This window comes from Dendropsophus ebraccatus, chromosome 11, assembly GCF_027789765.1.
Source record: "Dendropsophus ebraccatus isolate aDenEbr1 chromosome 11, aDenEbr1.pat, whole genome shotgun sequence".
Classification (NCBI taxonomy): domain Eukaryota; kingdom Metazoa; phylum Chordata; class Amphibia; order Anura; family Hylidae; genus Dendropsophus; species Dendropsophus ebraccatus.
This window is the reverse complement of record NC_091464.1, coordinates 88,084,677-88,110,176: the sequence shown is the minus strand read 5'-3', so window position 1 is coordinate 88,110,176 and position 25,500 is coordinate 88,084,677.

The window sequence follows — 25,500 nt, the reverse complement described above, 5'->3', positions numbered from 1 at the left end:
AACTACACACCTTAAAGAATTAATCTAGGGGTATAATGAGCATTTTAACCCTACAGGGGCTGGAGGAAAGTATTCACAATTAGGCAGTAAAAAAATGGAAAATTAAAATTTTCCAATAATATATACGTTTAGATTAAAGTTTCTCATTTTCAAAAGAAAAATGAGAGAAAAAGCACCCCAAAATTTGTAACGCAGGTTCTCCTGAGTACAACGGTACCCCATATGTGGGCGTAAACCACTGTATTGGCACATAGCAGGGTTCAGAAGGAAGGGAGCGCCAATTAGCTTTTCCAATGCAGATTTTGCTGAAGAAGTTTCTGAGCGCCAGGTGCGTTTGCAATGCCCCTGTAGTGTCAGCAGAGAAAAAAAAAACCCGTAAGTCACCCCATTTTGGAAAGTGCACCCCTCAAAGAATTCATCTTGGTGTGTGGTGACCATTTTGACCCCACAGGTATTAGAGGAAAGTATTCAAAAGAAGACAGTAAAAATGAAAAACTCGAATTCTTCCAATAATATGTTTGTTTAGTTTGAAATTTCTCAATTTCACGAGGAACAAGAGAAAAAAAGTACCCCAAAATTTGTAACGCAGGTTCTCCTGAGTGAAAAGGTACCTCATATGTGGGCATAAACCACTGCATGGGCACACAGGAGGGCTCAGAAGGAAAGGAGCGCCAATTAGCTTTTTCAATGCAGATTTTGCTGAAAAAGTTTCTGAGCGCCAGGTCCGTTTGCAGCGCCCCTGTAGTGCCAGCAGAGTAAAATCTCCCAATAAGTCACTCCATTTTGGAAAGTACACCCCTCAGAGAATTCATTTTTGGGTGTGGTGACCATTTTTACCCCACAGGTATTAGAGGAAAGTATTAAAATAAAAATGGCCAGTAAAAATGAAAAACTCGAATTTTTCCAATAATATGTTGGTTTAGTTTGAAATTTCTCAATTTGACGAGGAACAGGAGAGAAAACGTACCCCAAAATCTGTAACTCAGGTTCTCCTGAGTAAAACGGTACCTCATATGTGGGCATAAACCACTGTATGGGCACAGAGCGGGGCTCAGAAGGGAAGGAGCGCCAATTTACTGGAGCAAAACCGCAGCTAGTAATGGTTATTAGAATAGCGCAGTTACTAAAATAAAATAAAAAAAATGAGATTACAGGTAATGTGGGTTGGTTACGGGCAACCAGGGGTGGTTATGGGCAACCTGAGGTAGTTACAGGTAATTTGGGGTGGTTACGGACAACATGGGGTGGTCACGGGCAACCTGCTATGGTTACGGCAACCTGGGGTGGTTACGAGCAACCTGCAGTGCTTACAGACAATCTGGGGTGGTTACGGGCAACGTGGGGTGGTTTCGGGCAATGTGGGGTGGTTCCGGATAAACTGAAGTGCTTATAAGTAATCTCGGGTGGGTACCTGTAATCTGGCATGGTTACTGCAATCTGGAGGGGGTCATTGGCAATTAGGGGTGGTCAGAGGCAACATGCAGTGGTCAGAGGCAACCTGCGGTGGTCGAAGGAAACCTGCGGTGGTCAGAGGCAACCTTTGGTGGTCAGAGACGACGTGGCGCGGTCAGAGGTGACGTGAGGTGGTCAGAGGCAAAGTGGGGTGGTTACGGGCAACGTGGGCTGGTGACGGGCAACCTGCTGTGCTTACAGACAATCTGGGGTGGTTACGGGCAACATGGGGTGGTTACGGGCAACCTGCAGTGTTTACAGACAATCTGGGGTGGATACGGGCAATGTGGGGTGGTTACGGATAAACTGAAGTTCTTATAGGCAATCTGGGGTGGATACCTGTAATCTGGCATGGGCACCGCAATCTGGAGGGGGTCATTGGCAATTTGGGGTGGTCAGAGGCAACGTGGCGTGGTCAGAGGCGCCGTGGCGTGGCCAGAGGCATCGTGGCGTGGCCAGAGGCAACGTGCGGTGGTCAGAGGCAACATGCGGTGGTCAGAGGCAACGTGCGGTGGTCAGAGGCATCATGGCGTGGTCAGAGGCAACGTGCGGTGGTTACGTGCAATCTGGGTGGTTACATGTAATCTGGCGTGATTACGGGAATATGCAAAACAAGAGTCCGTGGAGCCTCAGTTACGAGTCTCAAAACACGGGATAGCCAGATATCTCTAGCCTGTTGCCAACGGGGTGCCTCCAGGATGGGGAGAGCACCACACCACCCTGATAAATAACCCCTTAAGTCCCACTCGGTTGCGAGTATTGGAACATAGACAGGGAAACAACGGGATCGTGATTACGGGAAACCTGGGGGGGTTATGTGCAACCTGGAAGGGTTACAGACAATCTGGGATTGTTACTGCTAAACTGAAGTGCCTATAGGTAATCTGGGGTTGGTAAATGTAATTTGGGGTGGTTACGGACAATCTGGAGGGGGTCACTGGCAATTTGGGGTGGTTACGGGCAATGTGCAGTGGTTACGGGCAACGTGTGGTTGTTACGGGCAACGTGCAGTGGTTACGGGCAACGTGCGGTTGTTACGGGTAATCTGGGGGGGGTTAGGGGTAATTTGGGAGTAAACTGCAATTATTACTATAATAAAAAGTGCGTGTTTTATTTTTTTGTATGTTTGTCACTTTTTGTACTTTATACATTCATGTTCACTATATTACTATGATTACTGTGATATTTTCTATCTCAGTAATCATAGTTCAGTGACAGAGACCAAATTGGTCTCTGTCACTTTACATTTTCCAGAGTTGGCTGGTTGTGAAGCGCATGCACACTTCATAACCAGCCAGGACGTCGAGGAGGACGGAGCTCCAGGATCAGGTGAGTATATGGGGAAGGGGGGGGGTGACTGGTGGACGGGGGTGACAGGGGGGGTGGGGGGCGACTTGGGGGGTGGGGGGATATCACTTTTTATCCCCTGTCACCAATCATTCATGGTGACAGGGGATAAAAAGTGCCGGCGGCACATGGTACAAGCGATCAGCGGTATATAGTATATACCGCTGATCCCTTTTACCGGGACCCCACAGGGGGGTCCCCGATGACTGCCCCGTGCTCTCCGCTACCTCCGGTGGCGGAGAGCATGGGGCTTTCATTCATTTAAACTTTTCCATCCCTGCGAACAAACATCGTTTGTTCGCAGGGATGGCGGCGGCCATCTTGGAAATGATGGCCGCTGGGGGAGGGGGGTTAGTGATTCCCTACTAGGGGGGACTGATTTGGGGTCTGAGGGGACACTTATTTCATCTCCCCCCGCCGTGGATTCACAGCGGGGGGAGATGAAAAGCAGCGGCGGCACCGGCAATCTCCTTTACCGATGGCCGCCGCTATAAGGTTAATAGTGGCGATCGTCGGTAAGGGAGGGGGGGGGGCGGGACGGACCCCACACACTGCCCCAACCACTCAGCTACCACCGGTAGCTGGGGGGATGGGCTGGGGGCCGTCCCGGCCCCGCAGCCTTATTCTCTGCCATCGCCGTAAAAGCTGATGGCAGCAGAATAAGGACCCTTAGTGACCGCCGTAGAAAGCCGTATCGGCGGTCACTAAGGGGTTAAAACACACCTAAGCCCCTCCCCCAATAAAAAAATTAAATAATCCCCTTTTCCATTTTATTAATAAAACACATAAATAAATAAAAAATATTATATATCGTAGCGTGCGTAATCATCCGATCCATTAAAATAAAAAAAATTATTATTCCCACGCAGTGAACAGTGTAAATAAAAAGCGGCTAAAAAAAAGCAGAGATAGATTATCTTTATTAAAAAACATAAAAATCACAAAAATCGACTCCCCATACATTCCCGTAGGTGAAAAAAATAAATGCGCTATAAGAGTCACAATAGGGTCATTGTAATCACACCTATTTGCAAATAAATAAAAGTTTAACTGTTAATAAAAATAGTGAAACATTAGAAAAGCTATATAACCTGCATATCGCTGTATTCAGACCAACCTATAGAATAAATATATTACAGTATGTCAATTATACCGTAAAGTGCATTATGGAAACACATATACCCCCAAAATTTGCAGATTTGTGTCCCCCCCCCCACACACATTTCACCCCATAAATGATATATACATGTTATGGTAGATTGAAAGAAACCATTACAAAGTACACCTGTTCCTGAAAATAACAAGCCCTCACCTGGCCCTGTAGATGGAAAAATAAAAGAGTTGTAGACGAGGAAGAAAAAACAAAAACACAAAACACAAAAGGCCTCTGTCCTTTAAGGGTTAAGAAGTTCTCTGGGACTTTAAAGTTTAACCTTTAACCCTTAGGGGACACAGCCAGTTTTAATTTTTGCGTTTTCGTTTTTCCCTCCTCGTGTATATAAGGCCATAGCGCCTGCATTTTTCCACCTAGAGACCCAAATGAGCCCTTATTTTTTGCGCAACTAATTGTACTTTGCTATGGCAGATGTAATTTTTGTCTAAAATGTGTCGGGAAACCAGAAAAAAATTATATGTGTGGTGAAATTGAAAAAAAAAAATGTTTTTTTTTTTTTTATTATTTGGGGGAGGGGGGTTTTACTTCGTTCGCACTAGGGTAAAACTGACTTGTTATATATGTTCCTTAAGTTGTTACGATTACAACGATATATAACATGTATAACTTTTATTTGATTTGATGGCCTGTAAAAAATTTAAACCTTTTAAAGAAAATATATGTTCCTTAAAATCGCTCCATTCCCAGGCTTATAGCGCTTTTATCCTTTGCTCTATGGGGCTTTTTATTACAATTATTCTGGATTTGATGCGACCAAAAATGCGCAATTTTGCACTTTGGGATTTTTTTGCGCTGACGCCATTTACCGTGTGAGATCAGGAATGTGATTAATTAATAGTTCTGGCGATTACGCACGCGGCGATAGCAAACATGTTTGTTTATTTATTTATTTACTTTTATTTATAAAATGGGGAAAGGGGGGTGATTTAGACTTTTATTAGGGGAGGGGATTTTGTGTTATTAAAAATACATTTTTCTTTTACTTTACACATATACTAGAAGCCCCCCTGGGGTTGGGGTTATTCCCCCTGGGATTAGGGTTATTCCCCCTGGGGGACTTCTAGTATTTGCACTCTGATCTCTCATAGAGATCCATGCAGTATAGTTATACTGCATGAATCCATGAGATCTGTGTTTTATTGCTTTTGGCTGCTGCAGCCGAAAGCAATAGAATGCCGAGCCGGGATCAGCATCATTACGGCGCCAGACCCCGGCCCGGGACGGATGCGGGGATCGCCCCCCCCGCAATCGCGCCGCGGGGGGGGGGCGATCCCCCCACTAGACCACCAGGGATGGAGATGAGCAAGTATTTAGAAGCAGCTGTCAACTTTGACAGCTGCTTCTAAGTACTTAATTAGCGGGTACGGCGATCGGACCATGCCCGCTAATAGCCGCTATCCCGGGCTACATGCGGCACCTGGGATCGCGGCAGTTCAGAGGGGGGTCGCCGTGCACAAGGACGTTCAGTAACGTCCTGGTGCAGCTATGGGTTAATATGTCAAATAAACATGTCAAAATTTTTGATCTGTGTCATTTGGGCGCTGGGACCCCAACGTTTACTGTAACGGATTGGGAGAAGTACTTAGCTTTGTCCTCATTGCAATACATAGATTCTATAGAATGTCAAAGAGTCTTACCTTTCCTATTTATTTTGGCAATCTTTAGTTTTCTTTTTACCCAAAATTTTTTGATATTTTTTTTATATCAAAAAAAATTCTCCACCACAAAATCTATCACCTCTGCAGATTCTTGTAGCTGCATACAACCATGTCGGGATTTACCAAGTAGACGTGAAATATTTCCAGTCCCCAATAATCAAATCCTCTCATCCCTATATCCCTCATTAGCCCCTCTGATTTTTCCCATGCATTTCATTCACAATACTCAAAACCTTTTAATTTTTTTTTTAATATATATATATATATGCACCTGGCAAATGAGCCATCATCTTGATGTATTATGCTGTATTATCTAGATAAATAAAAGGAATGATCATATAGAATTACCTCCGCAATGTATACATTACTCTTTGAAAAAACACAGCTGCATTCTAACGTACAGATGTAGCAGAGCTGAATTTGTTTTTCGGCTTAACTCATAGAGAGATAACAATATGCTAAATGAGGTTATACTCACACGCATGCAAACCTAATCAGTTCGTATAGAGAGTTATTATGGTTCCAGAGCAATTTGGTCTCTAAAATGTTAAATAGCGTAGACGGCTCTGTTACGTCCGTACCGGCAGAATATAGTAACATGTTATTTCTACAGTATTTTCAACCTAACAAGGATGCACATAGCATAGATGCTGCTCACCATGGCTGAAATGGGGCCGGGAGAAGGAGACTCTAATACTAGAATATTTAGATGTCACCAGCATTATAGCTCATAAGCTCATGTAGGGAATCTACACAAAAGATTAGTGAAAGTGCATGGGTCTATTCTAAGATGGGCAAAAATATGTCGGACATTAAGAATGTGATCTGCGGTCTTGTGCCATACTGTGCGTTCCATCCACTAGGAACAGCGCTGGGTTCTCCCAGCTATCAGGTTATTAGACCAGCAGACACTGTGTAGTAAAGTTAAAGGACAACTCCCACAAAAATTTTTTTTTGCTCATTTAACACACATTACAAAGTTATATAACTTTGTAATGTGGTTAAATACCCGGCCTGGCCCCCTTCCCCCACTTTCGGACCCCCGACCCCCCACCCCGGAAGTTAAGGAATGTATACATTACCTATTACGATCGTCACGGTCCTCTTCTCCGGGGCGGCATCTGGTGACGACGACGTCAGAGCTGGGGGGCGGTCCGGGTCTTCTTCCTCCTCGGCGTCTTCATGCAAAGTGAATGGGGATGAAAAGGCTGCTGGTGCACATGCGCACAAGCAGCCTTTTCATTGGCTGGAGCGTATCACATGGCTTCCAGCTTGCTCAGCCCTGATTGGCTGAGCTTGCTGGAAGCCATGTGATGCGCTCCAGCCAATGAAAAGGCTGCCGGTGCGCAAGCGCACTGGCAGCCTTTTCCATCCCCTGGACCCGGAAGTTGGAGACATCGCTGGATGACGGACGGCGGCGACGGAGAGGCGGACGGCGGGCGAATCGAGTGGCGATCGTCACCGGAGAGATGGTGAGTATGGTGTCTGTGTGTGTCTGTGTTTTTTTTTTTTTTGGGGTCCCGTGGGAGTTGTCCTTTAATAGTGTAGCCTGTAATTCCACATTGCACATTGTACTACATGACTATATTCACCTGATCCATAGAAGCTTTAAGTGGATTTTTTTTTAAGTCACTGTTCAGGGGTGGAAATGAGCAGGGCAGGTTGTAATTGCTGGGGATCCTGACAGTCAGACCACCACCAGTTTATCACCTATTAGAGGGAAAGTCCCTTTAAACTGAATGCGTTAACTAGATTTTGTTTACAATAATAATAATAATAATAATATTTTTAAAACAAAACATAAAAAAATAAAAACAATATTAAACAAACATAAACGCTTCATTTTACCCCTTCAAGACAGAGCCCTTTGATGCACAGATGTTCAGGTCAAATTAATGCAATGTTCCTCCCCTTCTAAAGGGCCGTAGCGCTTTTATTTTTCCACCTACAGGGCTAGTTGGGGTGTCATTTTTTGAGCCATGATCTCTAGTTTTATTGGTATCATACTGAGGTAAGAGAAAATTTTTGATCGCTTTTTATAAAAAAAATTTATGATATATAATCTTGGTGTTATTCTTTTTTTGCTTACGCCGTTCACTGTGCGGGAACAATAATGTTTATTTTAATAGATCGGACAATTCCGATCTATTTTATTTTTTTAAATATCTTTTTTTTTTTTTTTAGAATGGGCAAGGGGGTATTTTAAAGGACTTATCCAGTGCTACAAAAACATGGCCACTTTCTTTCAGAGACAACACGACTCTTGTCTCCAGTTCAGGTGCAGTTTGCAATTAAGCTCCATTCACTTCAATGGAACTGAGCAGCAAAACCCCGCCCCGGCTGGAGACAAGAGTGGGGCTGTCTCTGTAAGAAAGTGGCCATGTTTTTGTAACACTGGATAACCCCTTTAAACTTTTATTGGGGGCGGGGTTATAAACTTTTTTTTACACTTTTTTTTTCACTTTAAACATGCAATTATTCGATTGCATATACTGAACTGTGCTATGCCATAGCATAGCATAGATCAGTGTTATCAGCGATCTATGCATAGAGCCTGCCTGAGAGCAGACTCTATGCAACAGGACGGAGTTAAGTGGATTACCCCACCCCCCCACCCGCCCATCGGCACAACTGATTGGGACCCCCACAGCATGGTTGCGGGTGTCCCGATCACTCAGTGACAGAAGCTTGTTCTGTCACTGAGTACCTTAAACGCTGCCATACATAGCGTCGTTTAAGGGGTCAATGACAAGCAGCTGGGGGATCACAGCTGCCTCTCATTACACTCGGCTCCCTGGACTCCCTGTGTGCGGGGCTGCTCTCACCGCAGCGGTCCCGCACACATCAAACCCCCTGAAGTCTGGAACGTATATATACATGTTACTGATGGGAAGGGGTTAAACAATAGATTGTTTTCTGGTAATACACTTCCTTTAAAGTGTACCTGTTGGTTTTCTTTTACTTACAATAACATGCTGACATTTTTTTTTCTAATCTGTCTGGATTTTCTGCCCGAAAATATATACTATACAGCAAGTAATTAAGGTTAACTAATTAGGGTTTGGACATTCTATGCCGAATTTACTATATAGTCGGTTATCACTTTGTAGGTGTTAGTTTTTATCATTTGATTTTTCCTTTTTATGTATCATTGTTTGTCATTTCGGTACGTCGGAATGTAACCGCTTATTATCTATATACTGGTGTCTACTTCCTCTGTAAGGCTATGTTCACACTACGAAACACACTAATCACTGAACTCCAAAAGGGGGCCACCCTGTTGTTTCCCTATTTATGTTCCAATACTCGCAACCGAGTGGGACTTAAGGGGCTACGTATCAGGGTGGTGTGGTGCTCTCCCCATCATGGAGGCCCCCCGTGGCAACAGGTTAAGGATATCTGGCTATTTCCGTGTTGAAACTTGCAACCGAGGCTCCACGGACTCTTGTTTTGCATATTTAAATTTTTGGGGGCATCAGTGGAGACTCTTGATTGAGCACTTCATTGCTCTTCCTATCATGGAGGCACCCCGTTGGCAACAGGCTAGAGATATCTGACTATCCTGTGTTTTGAGACTCGCAACCGAGGCTCCACGGACTCCTGTTTTGCATATGCTTACACTACGTAAGTACCTGGGGTACTTACATAATGCTGCAGGCTGAGGGAATTCTGGCCGGAGCGTATACACATAGTATACTCTCCGGCTGGGATCCCTAATGGACATATCAGTTTTCTGCAGCCACTATTCAGTGAATAGCGCCCGCACAAAACCTGTCAGTTCACACAATGGAGCGAGCGGGTCTGGCCGCACGCTACATTGTGTGCTTTGAGGAGTTCTAATGTGGGCATCGGAACTCAGTGGCGCTAAAGATTATCCAGCCGATACTGAGATAACAGCTGGTATGATCTTTTCTGAGACTGGCCAGGTCACGGAACGGCAGGTTGCTTACGATGTGTGACCATAGCCTAACTCTGTATGTGATGATAAAGAGGGCACTTCTGGGCAGTGGTCTCTACACAAATGCCGCAAGGCATTTTCCCCCAAGTTGCTGTGATGTCACAACGCGAGGGAAAATGCTTGTTCTGGCTGGTGGACTGGCTGCTCAAGCTTAGCAACCAGTCCATCAGCCGGGTGGTGACGTGTGCAGCTCTGGAGTTCCCCTGAGCCCAGTGGGGGTGACGGAGCAGCGATCTGGGGCTGAAGAGGCCCCTGCCTTTAAAAAGAAACAATACAAAAAAAAAACAGGGAGGCCGGACTTCTCCTTTAAGCAAAAAATAGATAAGTGTTACCAAGTGCAGGCGGCCATTAACAAGCATCACATGTATAAAAAATAGAAAAAAGAAACTAAAAGGGGTAAACTACACTCATAGCAGCTGGTGTTAGACACACACCTGAGCTAAGAAAGAAGTCAATACAGTGAGGCTGTTATTTGTACAAACAGGATGAATAGATTATTCGGATCTAGAGTACGAGAACATATGAACACGGGAGAGGAAATCTGTCACTACATGACAAAGACCATTCAAGCATACTGAGAAGCTGGGTGACAATCCATGTGCGGAGCTGTAATTATGAACATACTAGTTGTCACCCAGAATTCCCAGTAACTTACAGTGTCTGAATAGAATGGTTAATACAATGGCTTATTTATAGAATTTGAAGGGGAAGGCTTATTAATGATTTAATTATAATTCTACCCGCTATGATATTTGGTTCCAGATATATCGATCGTCTTATAGAACCGATAAGAAACCTAGCGGCGTACAGAGGACATCCTTCCTATTAGAGGGCAGACAATATGTCCTTTGAGTCACTTACTGACCCTTCTTCCACTACGCATTCTCTATAGGCATCGCTACAATTACATTTCAATTGATTTTTAGTTCATTTTCATTTTACTAATGTTAATAATTAACATTATTTTTTTTACTATTCTTTTTATCCTCTCTCTTTACTATAATAACATGAAAGCAAACCGGCATAATTGTATGGAGGAATAATGTCCAATCTCGTACTGGGGGTCATCTATTGTAGGACCCTCCATTGCACAGGATTGAAAGAAGTGTAGGATTAGTCCATGGGAATGGGCATGGGAAAAAAAAAACATCAGGCCCTTATGTCCTAGGTGGTATTATCTGGTGACATGCATCCTCAGTTATGTTTTTTAAAGGGGTTGTCCAGCGAAAAACCTTGTCTTTCGAATCAACTGTATCAGAAAGTTATATAGATTTGTAACTTACTTCTATTAAAAAATCCCCTGTCATCCCATACATATCAGCTGCTGTATGTCCTGCAGGAAATGTTGTTTTCTTTCCAGACTGACATAGTGCTCTCTGCTGCCACCTCTGTCCATGTCAGGAACTGTCCAGAGCAGGAGAAGTTTTATATAGGGACTTGCTTCTGCTCTGGACAGTTCCTGACATGGACAGAGGTGGCATCAAAGAGCACTGTGTTAGACTGAAAAGAAAACAACATTTCCTGCAGGACATACAGCAGCTGATAAGTATGAGAGTTTTTAATAGAAGTAGATTACAAATCTACATAACTTTTTAAAATCAGTCTATTTTGAAGGAAACGATTTTCGCTGGGATACTACAAGTTGGAGTGAGATACTGACTTGAAAGAATACCTGTCACTATGACCGCTGCCAGATGAATGTTGAATTCATCTCCAAATCTGGAAGTTTGGGTATCCCTGTGATGGAAATGTGCAACCTCCACTGCAAGACAATAGAGGTTGTGCGAATTTTCATCACCACGCGGCTTGTTACCATGGATACCCAAACTTATGGATTAGGAGGGAAATTCACTGCTGATTCGGAAGTGGCCAAAGTGATAGGTACACTTTAAAGGGGTAGTTTAAAAAAAAAATAATAGTAATTCTTTCAAATCAACTGGCCAGCAAGTGCCAGAGACTTGTAATTTACTTCTATTAAAAAAATCTCCAGTCTTCCAGTACTTATCAGCTGCTGTATGTCCTACAGGAAGTGGTGTATTCTCTCCAGTCTGACACAGTGCTCTCTGCTGCCACCTCTGTCCATGTCAGGAACTGTCCAGAGCAGTAGCAAATCCCCATAGAAAACCTTTCCTGCTCTCCAGGCTGTAAAGAATACACCACTTCCTGCAGGATATACAGCAGCTGACAAGTACTGGAAGACCTACATTTTTTTTAGTAGAAGTAAATTACAAATCTCTTGTACTTGCTGGGACCAGTTAATTTATTATTATTATTATTATTATTTTTTGTTTTTTTTTTGTTTTTTTTTGTTTTTTTGTTTTTGTGAACTGCCCCTTTAAGGCAAAGATATCTTGAAAAAATTGTGTAAAAGTTGATTTGCATATGCTTTCTTCCCAGAATCCCAATGAAACATGAATGGCTTATGAGTTTTTTTGTGATGCGCTCTTTAAGGAGAAACTTAACCCATTTGGTTCCCATTTAAAGAGTAATATACAAAAATGCAGCTTTGCTCCTTCCTTCCTGGCATTCAGGTCATTGGGGAACACACTAAGCCCTTCCTTCAGACTGATATACTACCTCTCTCCACAAGCCTAATTCACAAGATAAAGATGCCAGGGCTGCGGGGGTCTGAATCAATGGGGGTGGAGGAGACAGGTCTATAGGAGAAGCGCATGCATGGATACGGAGGGGCAGAGGGATGTCAGGACAGCTAAGTACATGGAAGTTTTAGCGGCCGCGTATGACAACTGCTGGCAGTGTTTCTGTAGCATTATTAGATCATCATCCAGGGTATATGTGACCATGCCGCCATTGATCAGCTGACTACCAGCGTTGACGGGAACATGGAACAGCAATTTTTTTTTTAATAAACAAACAAAAAAACATCTAAGCTCCATAATCTGCATGTTTCCCTCCTAAGGTCTCGTCCCCACAGGCGTACTTTGCCGTCAGCAATAACAGACCTGCAAGGACTAACAAATTATAGTCTACGGGCAAATGCATGCAACCATGGCTGCCACAGTCAGTGGCGTAGCTATAGGGGTCGCAGCGGTCGCCATGGCGACCTGGCCTGTAAGCCCGCCGGCCCTCCTCACCACTTCCTGTCTCTGTGCAGTTCTTTCGAATCAGCAGTGATCAGTTCAGGATAAGTGCACAGAGCAGGCTGCTCGGCGCCCCCTGCCTGCTGAGCGGAGGATTCTCAGCGTTATGTCTATAGTACAGTCCCCTGCGCTCTGGCTGCTTATCCTGGTAGGACAACTCACATCTCCCCAGGCAGTGGTGATGACGAGGCCCCTTCCTAGCCATACACACATCTGCTCCTGACTGTCCCCCCAGTCTCCTGAGATGGTCTCCTCCTCCCCGTCCCTGTCTCCTTCTCTCCAGGACAGACATGTAAGGGGGAGGGGGGGAGGTGCTCCTGGATCCTGCACTCTGTACACAAGAACTGCCGGCACTGTGAGCTGTGGCTACTCAGTGGCGGATTATAAAGTGGGCGGTTTGGGCGGCCACCCGGGGCCCAAGGCTCCGGGGGGGCCCGCGCCGCCCTTATTAAGATCTTACATAGCAGCGCCAGCAGCACATCACTTTCGGCGGCCCAATGGGCCCCCGAGTGATGTTCTGCTGTGGCGCGCTGTCGTTGGAGTCCACCGCGGCCCCGCCCCCTCTCTCTGATTCCTTGCCTGCTGGATTCCTTGCCGTCTTTGCGGTGCCCGTACTTCTCTCCTGGCGGCGTGATGACGTCACATCATGCGCGCCGCCAAGCAGAGAAGTTCGGGCACCGCGGGGCTGTACTGTGAGCTTCCGGCCTGCGTGACAGGCACTCCGGAAACTCACCCCGGCTCCCTGCCGCCCGGCTGTACCCCTTGCCCCTTAGCTGCTCTCCATGCCGCCCCATCTTCTCCCCCTGCTGCTACCCTTCATCATCTTCTCCCCCTGCTGCTACCCCCATCATCTTCTCCCCCTGCTACTACCCCATCATCTACTCCCCCTGCTGCTACCCCCATCATCTTCTCCCCCTGCTGCCCCATCATCTTCTCCCCCTGCTGCCACCCCCATCATCTTCTCCCCCTGCTGCCACCCCCATCATCTTCTCCCCCTGCTGCCACCCCCATCATCTTCTCCCCCTGCTGCCACTCACATCATCTTCTCCCCCTGCTGCCACCCCCATCATCTTCTCCCCCTGCTGCTACCCCCATCATCTTCTCCCCCTGCTGCCACCCCAATCATCTTCTCCCCCTGCTGCTACCCCCATCATCTTCTCCCCCTGCTGCCACCCCCATCATCTTCTCCCCCTGCTGCTACCCCCATCATCTTCTCCCCCTGCTGCTACCCCCATCATCTTCTCCCCCTGCTGCCACCCCCATCATCTTCTCCCCCTGCTGCTACCCCCATCATCTTCTCCTCCTGCTGCTACCCCCATCATCTTCTCCCCCTGCTGCCACTCCCATCATCTTCTCCTCCTGCTGCTACCCCCATCATCTTCTCCCCCTGCTGCTACCCCCATCATCTTCTCCCCCTGCTGCCACCCCCATCATCTTCTCCCCCTGCTGCTACCCCCATCATCTTCTCCTCCTGCTGCTACCCCCCATCATCTTCTCCCCCTGCTGCCACTCCCATCATCTTCTCCTCCTGCTGCTACCCCCATCATCTTCTCCCCCTGCTGCCACTCCCATCATCTTCTCCTCCTGCTGCTACCCCCATCATCTTCTCCCCCTGCTGCCACTCCCATCATCTTCTCCCCCTGCTGCTACCCCCATCATCTTCTCCCCCTGCTGCCACACCCATCATCTTCTCCCCCTGCTGCCACACCCATCATCTTCTCCCCCTGCTGCCACACCCATCATCTTCTCCCCCTGCTGCCACACCCATCATCTTCTCCCCCTGCTGCCACACCCATCATCTTCTCCCCCTGCTGCTACCCCCATCATCTTCTCCCCCTGCTGCCACCCCCATCATCTTCTCCCCCTGCTGCCACCCCCATCATCATCTCCTCCTGCTGCCACCCCCATCATCTTCTCCCCCTGCTGCCACCCCCATCATCTTCTCCCCCTGCTGCCACCCCATCATCTTCTCCCCCCGATGCCACCCCCATCATCTTCTCCCCCTGCTGCTACCCCCATCATCTTCTCCCCCTGCTGCCACCCCCATCATCTTCTCCCCCTGCTGCTACCCCCATCATCTTCTCCCCTGCTGCTACCCCCATCATCTTCTCCCCCTGCTGCCACCCCCATCATCTTCTCCCCCTGCTGCTACCCCCATCATCTTCTCCTCCTGCTGCTACCCCCATCATCTTCTCCCCCTGCTGCCACTCCCATCATCTTCTCCTCCTGCTGCTACCCCCATCATCTTCTCCCCCTGCTGCTACCCCCATCATCTTCTCCCCCTGCTGCCACCCCCATCATCTTCTCCCCCTGCTGCTACTCCCATCATCTTCTCCCCCTGCTGCTACCCCATCATCTTTTCCCCCTGCTGCTACCCCCATCATCTTCTCCCCCTGCTGCTACCCCCATCATCTTCTCCCCCTGCTGCTACCCCCATCATCTTCTCCCCCTGCTGCTACCCCCATCATCTTCTCCCCTGCTGCTACCCCCATCATCATCTCCCCCTGCTTCCACCCCCATCATCTTCTCCCCCTGCTGCCACTCACATCATCTTCTCCCCCTGCTGCTACCCCCATCATCTTCTCCCCCTGCTGCTACCCCCATCATCTTCTCCCCCTGCTGCTACCCCCATCATCTTCTCCCCCTGCTGCTACCCCCATCATCATCTCCCCCTGCTGCCACCCCCATCATCTTCTCCCCCTGCTGCTACCCCCATCATCTTCTCCCCCTGCTGCTACCCCCATCATCTTCTCCCCCTGCTGCTACCCCCATCATCTTCTCCCCCTGCTGCCACCCCCAGCGTCTCCCCCTTCTGCTACCCCCAGCGTCTCCCCGTGCTGCTTCCCTGCCTCCCCAGCTTCCCCCCCCCCTCCGGCCTCTGTTGCCCCAGCTGCTCCCCCTGTTGCCCCAGCTGCTCCCCCTGTTGCCCCAGCTTCTCTTCCTATTGCCCCAGCTTCTCTTCCTATTGCCCCAGCTTCTCCCCCTGTCGCCCCAGCTGCCTCCCTTCCCCAGTCACCCCCAGCTCCCCGCCTGCAGATGAGTTGGGTCGGAGAAGTCTTCATGATGCTGCGCCAAATAGAAAAGAAAACAAAAAGTGAGCGACGGCAATCTGAGAAGACGTCACCTGTGAGTCATTAGTAACGGGACTGTAATCACTTATATAGTGTGCAGAGCCTGTGTACCATTGGGGTCTAAATGGGTCAGTATATTGTTTGCGGTAGTGTACTGACACAGCCCCGAGGTCACTACAGTACACTAGCGAAAACTTTTAAACTAGAACCCAACTACAACTGCAGGCACTACAACTCCCAGCATTTGCTGAGGGCTGCAGACTGTCAGTACATGCTGGGAGTTGTAGTGCCTGTAGCTGTTGTAGTTGGGTCCTAAGTGGATTATACACTGGATACTTTGTGGCGTCTAAGAATACATAGACCTGTGGGGGCTCAGTGCAGGGAAGTGACCCCCAGAACATCACTAATAGGGGATAGAACAAAAGCATCTCCCCCTGTCCCCTATTAGTGATGTTCTGGGGTCACTTCTATATACTGATCCCCCACAGACCTCTGTATTCTTATATACCCCACACAAACCTGCGGTTTAGGTGGACGGGGGGGGGGGGGGGGGTGGACGGGGGGGGGGCAGGTTGGGCGGACAGCCCGGGGCCCAGGGTACATTTAATCCGCCACTGTGGCTACTGATAGAATAGAAGCACATGGGTCCTTCAGGTAACCTCTGACTTTAATTAACCCCCTCACTCCACCATTGCTGCTGCTTAGCTAAGCTGTCATGGACCACCAAAGATGAGAGCTGCACTTTGGAAGTGTCACCCAGCTTTCTCAGGATCCTGTATGGCAGCAAGCAGTATGCAACCTATTGCTCCCCAGCTGTGATGATGAAATTACTACTCATGCAGCTCTCAGGGCATCCTGGGAATTGTAGTTTAACCACAAATCTGGGGTCAAAGGTTGTAGACTACATCAAGGGAGTCAAACTGTGGCCCTCCAGCTGTTGCAAAACTACAATTCCCATGATGTCCGGGCATCCAAAGCTTTATCTTTGGCTGTCCAGGCATGATGGGAATTGTAGTTCTGTAACAGCTGGAGGGCCTGAGTTTGACACATGTAGACTACATTTTTATAGTTCTAAAAGTAATTATATAAGTGACGCACAGCTTCATGAACTCATGAACACTATATTGGATTGGTTATGCAGTGGTTAACCCCTTACTCCAGTACAGTTGTCATAAACTCAGGAGTCTGGAGCTGTACTGTGAATTATTACAGGTGGGATACAGCTTTTCCAGAGTCCTGAACAATATATTTGGTTAGGTATGCAATAGGAAACCCCTCACCCCCTGCTCCGGCGGCTGGGGTCCTGACATCCCTGGTATATGCTGTATACCGTATGTTATGTGGAGTCTACAAAGTGTTATAAAGTATGATAAGTGACATATTAACTACTATACTATGGTACATACAGTGCAGAATTGTAATATCGTATGCCACATATAGTACAGTATGCCATAAAGAGTACATATTGTTATATATATCGCAGTGATCGACAGCACCATCATGTCCTGCTGGCAGCTCATGATGGGAGTTTTTCTGCTGGAGAGTCAAAGATTGGGAAAGATATGACACAGTACAGTCCATTAATTATAGGGGGCAGTGGCACGGTACATTGAGGGGGATAATTCATTAGGACACACATAGGGGGTGTCACCTTAGAGTAATTGGATATGATTTGGATATGGTTTTCTTTTGGCCTCTGACTGCGCCTGCTTGGGTGGGATGGGGGGCCCAAGGTAAGATCTTGCACCAGGGCCCATCAGTCTTTAGCTACGCCCCTTGCCACAGTCCATTCATTGGGCAAAAAACATATACTTTAAATCAGGGATGGGGAACCTTTGGCCCTCCAGCTGTTGCAAAACTGCAATTTCCATCATGCCTGGACAGTAGTGATGAGCGAATAGCGAAATATTCGAATATTACAAATATCTCCGAATATTCGATCAAAAATTTGATCCAGTTAAAGTCAATGGGAACAAGTATTTGATTATTGAAAAACATCTATTTGACCACTTGGAGGTAAAAACCGGAAGCTGGGGGATTTGAACGCTTATCGAATATTTATCGAATATTCAGCGAACTACTAGACAACTAGACCTTACTATTCGATCGAATATCTGTTTGATCTAACAGTATTCGCTCATCACTACTGGACAGCTAAAGGCTGTCCAGGCATAAGGGTAATTGTAGTTTTGCAACAGCTGGAGGGCCCAAGGTTCGCCATTCCTGCTTTAAAGGGTACCTGCCACTACAGCCGCTGCCAGATCAGTGGTGATTTTCTCTCATTCGGAAGTTTGTGTATCCATGACAATGAACCACAGAAATAAGCGTAACTTTTGTAGATCAAAGTAGAGGTTGATGGCAATTCCATCATCACATGGTTCGTTGTCATGGATACCCAAACTTTTGGATTCCGAGAGAAATTCATGGCTGATCCAGTAGTGGATGTAGTGACAGTCAGTCATTATCCCTCTTGCAAGCGCACAGTCCTTGATGGCGGGTGACATATCCATGGGCCGCCCTCACTCACAGACTGTGCATTATAGTCTCACCCACAGATGTGTGGACGAGGCCTGACAGTCTTCAAAGGAGTTATTAAGGGTTTAAAAAAAAAAAAAAAAAAAAAAACAGTTTTTTTCCAAAAACAGCACCACCACTTCATGCTGGGTTCACACTAACATGAAAAAAACATGAAAAAAAAAATGGATGCATTTGCGTGCATCCATTTTGATTAGTTTTCCCATTGATTTCCATTGTTAATAAATTAAAGGAAAAAAAAAAAAAAACTTATCCGTTTTTTGTTTTTTTTAAAGTACACAAAAAACGTGGTCAACCATATTTTTATGTACGTTTAAAAAAATGGAAGTCAATGGAAAAACTAATCAAAACGGATGTACACATCTGTTTTTTTTGGGGGGAAAAAAAAATGTGAACCCAGCCTTACAGTACTGCACACAACCTGGGGGCAGAGGTAGTGTTTTTTGAAGAAAGAAGCTGTATTTTTCTAATCCCAGTTAACCCCTTTATCCCTTCAAATTTTTAATGAAAGAGTTTTCCATACCTATAAGGTTAACATGCCCACATAGACAAAACTATGAACCTTCCAGAGGGAAGGGGGGGGGGGCTTACGCTAAGCCAGCTGCTCTACCAAGAAGAAAAGGAGTCAAGAGCTAGCCTCTCTAGTGAGAAGAGGGTAGTGTAGCCTCTCTTCTGCAGGTTAGCCTCCTCATGTGGTGAGAAGAGATTTCATTAGAGTAGAATAAATGAGACAAGGTTATGCTGCGTTTACACATAATGATTATCGTGCGAATTTGCGCGATAACGATCGAATTCGAACGATAATTGTATGTGTAAACGCAGCGAACGATCAAACGACGAACGATAAATCGTTCATTTTGATCTTACAACATGTCTCAAATTGTCGTTGGTCGTTCGCAAAAAATTTGCTGATCGTTCCGTGTAAACAGTCGTTCGCCGATTTAACCAATGTGTGAGATAGGCTTAAGCGATCGCAAAACGAATTTTCCGTACGATATATCGTACCGTCTAAACGCTGATCGTTATGAAAAAAAAAAATTGTTACTCCGACATTGTTAATCGTACAATCGGGCCAATTATCATTTCATGTAAACGCAGCATTAGAATACTTACAGCGCCTGCTAAGAATTCCTTACCCAGCCTGTGATTGACTTGTGTTCCTGCTAAGAATCCAGTTATTTCTCTTACAAGTCCTATGTGTGAGTGGGTGCAAGACAAGTGAAGAAGTCTGCAGATTTGCCCCCCCCATTCTTGCAACATTACAAAAGGGCTAGAGGGGAGAGAATAAGCTCCAGGTATCCTACTACACAGCTTTCAGCTCCAGCCATGAGCCGGCCTGTCAACATATTTATGGGACTGTGCCACCTTTGTGGAAGAATCTGTTATTTCTAGTAAAGAATTGTAAGTTTGTTTCAGATATCAAAGTGGCTGCTTTAGGTTTGGACTGGCCCACAGGGGAAACTAGGGAGTCCCCAGTGAAAGACTTAAAGTGTCACTGTCATTATAACTTTCAAAATCTAAATGAACAGTAGATGTGATATAAAGCAAAATTGCAATATACATTCATTATTTTTTTTGTTGTTATCATGCTGTAAAACAAAGCTGTACTTACAAGAAATCCAGGTCCAGTCTCCTGAAGGCAGCTATATAACAGCTATACTTACTGTATCCAGGTCCTGTCTCCTGAAGGCAGCTATATAACAGCTATACTTACTGTATCCAGGTCCATTCTCCTGAAGGCAGCTATATAACAGCTATACTTACTGTATCCAGGTCCATTCTCCTGAGGGCAGCTATATAACAGCTATACTTACTGTATCCAGGTCCATTCTCCTGAAGGCTGCTATATAACAGCTATACTTACAAGAAATCCAGGTCCAGTCTCCTGAAGGCAGCTATATAACAGCTATACTTACTGTATCCAGGTCCATTCTCCTGAAGGCAGCTATATAACAGCTATACTTACTGTATCCAGGTCCATTCTCCTGAAGGCAGCTATATAACAGCTATACTTACTGTATCCAGGTCCAGTCTCCTGAAGGCAGCTATATACCAGCTATACTTACTGTATCCAGGTCCATTCTCCTGAAGGCAGCTATATAACAGCTATACTTACTGTATCCAGGTCCATTCTCCTGAAGGCAGCTATATAACAGCTATACTTACTGTATCCAGGTCCATTCTCCTGAAGGCTGCTATATAACAGCTATACTTACTGTATCCAGGTCCATTCTCCTGAAGGCAGCTATATAACAGCTATACTTACAAAAAAATCCAGGTCCAGTCTCCTGAAGGCTGCTATATAACAGCTATACTTACTGTATCCAGGTCCATTCTCCTGAAGGCTGCTATATATCAGCTATACTTACAAGAAATCCAGGTCCAGTCTCCTGCAGGCAGATTTTCTGAAAAAAAAACAAAAAGCAAAAAAAACTGACTAAACACATGAATTCCAGCCAGTACAGAGAGTCACGGATCAATGTGTCCATCAGACACATGACAGCCTTCTCTCTGTGAGCGCTCAGATGGCCTGGGATACAAAGGACTTGTTTTCTGACTGTTTCCTGTTTCTTAAAAAAAATTGTCAGAAAACAGGAAGTGCTGTGTTTCCCATGATAACTAAAATAATAATAATAATAATAATAATAATAATAATAATAATAATAATAATAATAATGATGTAAATTGCAAACTTGCTTCATATGACATCTACTGTTGATTTAGATTTTGAAAGTTATAACGACAGGGACCCTTTAAGCATCTAGATGTGTATAGTCTGGAGGTAAAAAGGGAAACTGGGAACATGATTGAAACCTTTAAGATTGAACCCAACTACCGGGGGAAATAATCAGAGGTTATTTAGTGGAAAGGTCATAAATAACACAATAAAAGATTATTTTACTGAATGAGTAGTAGATGCATGGAACAAACTTCCAGCAGATGTGGTAGGTGAATCTACAGTAACTGAAAGTAAACCTGCCTGGTACATACATATATCCATCCTAACATAATAAGAAAGGAAGCACTAAAAAGGGCTGACTAGATGGACCCAGTGGTCTTTCTATTCCATGTCTCTATGTTTTTTATGTTTATTTACTTTTTATTATTATTATTATTATTATTATTATTATTATTATTATTGCAGCAGGTTTTGCACACATTTCTACAGCTGCATCTGAATTGGTCTTGCAGGGATCCATGTACATGCTGCCAAAACAACTCCATTCAGTTGAACTAAGCCAATTTTCAGTGGCACAAATTTCTACAATAAAATCTGCCGCGTGTGAACCCACCCATAGTTCAGAACTGAGATGAATCCGAAAACATGGATCTGTAATTTATTAAGGTTTTATTGCAGTTGTTTGTCTACTGCCTGGATGCTAAGAAAGCCCTGACAGATCTGTATTTTATCTGTATTCCTACTTTTCACCATTCAGATTGATGGAATTCTTGGTGATTTATTTGTTATGTTCCTCTACAGAAATTATGTTATTTATGTACGTGACATTCACAGATTAGCCAAACCTGAAATAGGCCATAAAACTGCTTGACAGTCGTCAGGTATTAGAACATATGCCGGAGGACCTGGTTCAATATACTGAACAGTGGTTCTATAGTCTTCTGAAAACTATAAGTGACCTTTGTTAATTCAGCCAAATACAATATGCAATATGGTTGTTAAAACATCAGCTGTGCAATTCATATATATATATATATATATATATATATATATATATATTTTTTTTTTTTTTTTTTTTTTTACTTACAGGGTATAGTTCCACCAAAGGATTGCAGCAATCCTATAGTAGAATAATTCACCAAAACTTTATTTCATCATAAGTGAAGAAGAGGAAGAAGAAGAACAAGAAGAAGAAGAAGAAGAAGAGGAAGCAATATTTGTCATTATAACTTTTAAAATCTAAATCAGTAGATGTGATATTAAGCAAGTTTGCATTTTACATTCATTAATTTTTTTTAGTTATCATGGAAAACACAGCACTTCCTGTTTCTGACTCTTTTTTTTTCAAAAAATAGGAAACAGTCAAAAAACAGGAAGTCCTGTGTATCCCAGGCCATCTGAGCGCTCACAGAGAGAAGACAGTCATGTGACTGATGGACATATCGAGCCGTGTACTGGCTGGAATTCCTGTGTTTAATCAGTTTTTTTTTTTAAACCAGCACAAGTCAGAAAATCTGCCTGCAGGAGACTGGACCTGCATATCTGGTAAGTATAGCTGTTATATAGCTATAATCAAATAGTCCAATAGAGAAATCCACTGCACTCACCGAATCAGTGAAGTAGATGCGCCTGCACGCTTCAACTGGCTCACATGATGTGAGCAAGTTGAAGCGCGCAGGCGCGAAACGTTCGTTGCTCCTTCTGTGGAACGCACCTGCACATGTTGTTATTATCTTCCTGAAATAAAGCATCTACTTCGCTGATTCGGTGAGTGCAGCGGATTTCTCTATTGGACTATTTGATTATGACTGCATCTTGTGCTTTACCCACGAACACCACCACAGCGAGCCAGTTGTTAGCGGTGCTGTGTCTGCGGGGCCTGAAAGCTGTAGTGTCTGCTCTTTCTCCCCTCGTTTTGCTGTTATATAGCTGCCTTCAGGAGACTGGGCCTGGATTTCTGGTAAGTATAGCTGTTATATAGATGCCTTCTGGACCTGGATTTCTGGTAAGTTCAACTTTGTTTTACAGCATGATGACAACAACAAAAATAATGAATGTATATTGCAAACTTGCTACCGATCTACTGTGACACTTTAAAGTTGTGGCTGTTCCATTAAAGTAGTGCAAGAATATCCACACAAAGTTGTGTATATTTGCAAATTGCATACAAACAAATTTCATTAAAAATAGTTGTAAGCGAACATGTTCGTAAATGTTCGTGTGTTCGTACGATCATGCCGCTAATTGTTAGTGTCCGCCGGTACGAACAATTTGCGAACATGTGAACGTTTATCTCGTGATGTACGCAACCGCGTAAGTATAAGCTAACGTGTGCGGTGGCTATTGCGGCCGCCATGTTTAGCAAATTTGTGAAGCCAATTTTTCGAAAATACCTGATTTGCTGCTAATCGGCATTCGTCAGATTCGCTTTGCTCATCTCTATTTTCTACCATTGGATTGCTGCAGTATTATTTTCAAGTAACCCAATCATGGCCCAGCATTTCTGCAGTGCGGCTCCTTTGTGTTTTGGCTTGTAGACAGGGCATAGATATATAACAGAAGGATAGACTGTCATTGGTATCCATTGTGTGAAGGATCTGGTATTGTGTTGTGGTTTCTTTATAAACAGAAACCAGGACACAAATGTGAACAGAGCCTCAGGTAAATCAGAGCTAGGCCAGGGAGCCAAGGATTAGGGCCGTCTGGTCTGATACTCATGTGTCTTCTATCATGTGGATGTCTGGCAGTGTGTACATTAATTATTTGATGAAGAGATGACTCCAGGATGTACAACAAAAATAAGTCAGGTTAGTTGTAGGCAGTGTGATGCTCTGGGCAATGTTTTGCTGGGAAACCTTGAGTCCTGGCATCATGTGATGTTAATGTGATACATACTATATCCCCTACCTAAATATTGGTGCAGACCAAGTATATCTCTTCAAGCATTGGTATTACTCTGGATAGCCTGGCCAGCAGTGAAGAACATGACAAAGAGTTCATGCTGGTGACTAGTGATGAGCGAACATGTGCGTAAGTGTTCCTATGTTCGTACCAACATGACGCCATTTGTTCGTGTTCACCGATAAACTATTTGTTCACCGATAAACTATTTTCGAACATATTTGAACATGCAAACGTCTATGTCATGATGTGCGTAACTGCGCAATTTATGCTTTGGACCTGATAACCTGTACGCATGTGCATACCTCTAGACCAAAACATACGCAACAATATAATTTACGCTTTACACCTGATAATCTGTACACATGTGCGTAACTCTAGACGAAAATGTACGCAACAACGTAATTTACGCTTTGCACCTGATAATCTGCACGCATGTGCGTAACTCTAGACGAAAATGTACGCAACAACGTAATTTACGCTTTGCACCTGATAATTTGTACCCATGTGCGTAGAGCAAAATGTACACTTCTACTGTATGTTCGTTATTTGTTCGTGAATGTTTTTTTTTTTTTTTTTTTTTAAATCTTCATGTTCGGGATCCGAACCGAACGTCGGGACGTTCGCTCATCACTACTGGTGACTTGGCCTCCAAATTGCCCACATCTCATGTGACTGAATGTGAAAAATAATGATCCATGGAGGCCGCACCTCATGACTTTGAGGTTTTCTAAAAAAGTTAAAAATATGTCTTGAGCATAAAGTTTTATTTCTTTTTATATTCTCCTTTCTGAGCCTGTTCTCTTCTTCCTGCTGTCAGTAGCTTCACCAGTGAAGACTACATTTCTGGGCATTAAACTTGGCTGATACAATCTGTTTCGCTTACTCCAAGCCTTAGTTAACCCAATGGCAGCAGAAACAGGACATGCATGGAATTGCCCCATTGGTGGTGGGAGCACCATCCCCCCCCCCCCCCCCCCCCCCCCCACCCCCCCCCCCCCCCCCTTAAAGGACATCACTGAAAATGTGGTATATATCCAGGGACTGTAATGTAAGAAGGATCTATATGGTCAATGTCCAGCACTTTATCAAAACAGTAAATTTACTTGGGCTCAGTGACCATGTGACTGAAAAACAGCAAACTGGTGTGACTTCTGGGAATGCAAATACAGGCAAAGGTCTATTGCTTTCAGGTGTTCAGAAAAAGAGTTGAAAATATATTGGCCTTAGAATTTTGAATGCTACTAAGGTGCTGGATATATATATATATATATATATATATATATATATAGTGTCCCAATATGCAGAGTGGATTATGATTCTTCCAGACTAGATGCCCATTTCGCCAACTCTACAGCTTGAAAAAAGTTCAACATGTCTTTTTAGAGAATAAATGTATTTTTTTTTTTTTAATGCGATGTGCAGGTAATACAATATATAAAATATGCAATGGATAGTAGGTCCTTCTTTTTGATTAGGAGGCACTCTCCTTCTGCTCTCCTATTCCTATATATATATATATATATATATATACTGACTGGGAAGATTTGCATTTGATGAAATGAACCTTCATATTTTTAATTTGCGCAATTACTTTCAAACCTGTGTAAATAATAAAAAGCT